We start from the raw sequence: 3,145 nt of genomic DNA on the forward strand, positions 1-3,145 counted from the left end.
GCCAGCCAGCACCTCTCCTAAACAGGTGTTCTCCTCCGCTAGCCAGCACCTCTCCTAAACAGGTGTTCTACTCCGCTAGCCAGCACCTCTCCTAAACAGGTGTTCTCCTCCGCTAGCCAGCACCTCTCCTAAACAGGTGTTCTCCTCCGCTAGCCAGCACCTCTCCTAAACAGGTGTTCTCCTCAGCTAGCCAGCACCTCTCCTAAACAGGTGTTCTACTCAGCTAGCCAGCACCTCTCCTAAACAGGTGTTCTCCTCTGCTAGCCAGCACCTCTCCTAAACAGGTGTTCTACTCTGCTAGCCAGCACCTCTCCTAAACAGGTGTTCTCCTCTGCTAGCCAGCACCTCTCCTAAACAGGTGTTCTCCTCAGCTAGCCAGCACCTCTCCTAAACAGGTGTTCTCCTCAGCTAGCCAGCACCTCTCCTAAACAGGTGTTCTACTCTGCTAGCCAGCACCTCTCCTAAACAGGTGTTCTACTCAGCTAGCCAGCACCTCTCCTAAACAGGTGTTCTCCTCTGCTAGCCAGCACCTCTCCTAAACAGGTGTTCTACTCAGCTAGCCAGCACCTCTCCTAAACAGGTGTTCTCCTCTGCTAGCCAGCACCTCTCCTAAACAGGTGTTCTCCTCTGCTAGCCAGCACCTCTCCTAAACAGGTGTTCTCCTCTGCTAGCCAGCACCTCTCCTAAACAGGTGTTCTCCTCTGCTAGCCAGCACCTCTCCTAAACAGGTGTTCTCCTCTGCTAGCCAGCACCTCTCCTAAACAGGTGTTCTCCTCTGCTAGCCAGCACCTCGCCTAAACAGGTGTTCTCCTCTGCTAGCCAGCACCTCTCCTAAACAGGTGTTCTCCTCAGCTAGCCAGCACCTCTCCTAAACAGGTGTTCTACTCAGCTAGCCAGCACCTCTCCTAAACAGGTGTTCTCCTCTGCTAGCCAGCACCTCTCCTAAACAGGTGTTCTACTCAGCTAGCCAGCCCCTCTCCTAAACAGGTGTTCTCCTCTGCTAGCCAGCACCTCTCCTAAACAGGTGTTCTACTCAGCTAGCCAGCACCTCTCCTAAACAGGTGTTCTCCTCTGCTAGCCAGCACCTCTCCTAAACAGGTGTTCTCCTCTGCTAGCCAGCACCTCTCCTAAACAGGTGTTCTCCTCTGCTAGCCAGCACCTCTCCTAAACAGGTGTTCTCCTCAGCTAGCCAGCACCTCTCCTAAACAGGTGTTCTCCTCTGCTAGCCAGCACCTCGCCTAAACAGGTGTTCTCCACCTCTCCTAAACAGGTGTGCATTTCTTTCGCCTCCAGAACACCCTGTATATAACCACGTTATCACCTGGTATTCCCTGTATATAACCATGTTATCACCTGGTACTCCCTGTATATAACCATGTTATCACCTGGTATTCCCTGTATATAACCATGTTATCACCTGGTATTCCCTGTATATAACCATGTTATCACCTGGTACTTCCTGTATATAACCATGTTATCACCTGGTACACCCTGTATATAACCATGTTATCACCTGGTACTTCCTGTATATAACCATGTTATCACCTGGTACTTCCTGTATATAACCATGTTATCACCTGGTACTCCCTGTATATAACCATGTTATCACCTGGTACTCCCTGTATATAACCATGTTATCACCTGGTACTTCCTGTATATAACCATGTTATCACCTGGTACACCCTGTATATAACCATGTTATCACCTGGTACTTCCTGTATATAACCATGTTATCACCTGGTACACCCTGTATATAACCATGTTATCACCTGGTACTTCCTGTATATAACCATGTTATCACCTGGTACTTCCTGTATATAACCATGTTATCACCTGGTACTCCCTGTATATAACCATGTTATCACCTGGTACTCCCTGTATATAACCATGTTATCACCTGGTACTTCCTGTATATAACCATGTTATCACCTGGTACTTCCTGTATATAACCATGTTATCACCTGGTACTCCCTGTATATAATCATGTTATCACCTGGTACACCCTGTATATAACCATGTTATCACCTGGTACTCCCTGTATATAACCATGTTATCACCTGGTACTTCCTGTATATAATCATGTTATTGTTATTTGTTATTCACTGTGTATTTATTTCCTTGTGTCACAATGTTTATTTTATGTTTAATCTTAACTGTGCTTTGTTGGAAAAGGACCCGTCCGTAAGCATGTCACTGTCTACATCTGTTGTTTTACGAAGCACGTGACAAATAGCGTTTGATTTGATCTAACACACTACACAGTCAGTCAGTCACACACACACATAAACACTACACAAACACAAGACACACTACACAGTCAGTCACACACACACTACACAGTCAGTCACACACACACTACACAGTCAAGACACACACACACTACACTACAGTCAGTCACACACACACTACAGTCTCACACACACATACACACTACACAGTCAGTCACACACACACTACACAGTCAAGACACACACACACACACACTACACTACAGTCAGTCACACACACACTACACAGTCAGTCACACACACACTACACAGTCAAGACACACACACACTACAGTCAGTCACACACACACACACACTACAGTCAGTCACACACACATACACACTACACAGTCAGTCACACACACACTACACAGTCAAGACACACACACACACTACAGTCAGTCACACACACACTACACAGTCAAGACACACACACACACTACAGTCAGTCACACACACACTACAGTCAGTCACACACACATACACACTACAGTCAGTCACACACACACTACACAGTCAAGACACACACACACACACACTAGTCAGTCACACACACTACACTACAGTCAGTCACACACACATATACACACTACACAGTCAGTCACACACACACTACACAGTCAAGACACACACACACACACACACTACAGTCAGTCACACACACTACACTACAGTCAGTCATACACACATATACACACTACACAGTCAGTCACACACACACTACACAGTCAAGACACACACACACTACAGTCAGTCACACACACTACAGTCAGTCACACACACTACACTACAGTCAGTCACACACACATATACACACTACACAGTCAGTCACACACACTACACAGTCAAGACACACTGTATTTAATTTGTTTATTAAA

The sequence above is a fragment of the Salvelinus alpinus genome, chromosome 31 (assembly GCF_045679555.1).
Source record: "Salvelinus alpinus chromosome 31, SLU_Salpinus.1, whole genome shotgun sequence".
In the NCBI taxonomy this organism is placed as follows: domain Eukaryota; kingdom Metazoa; phylum Chordata; class Actinopteri; order Salmoniformes; family Salmonidae; genus Salvelinus; species Salvelinus alpinus.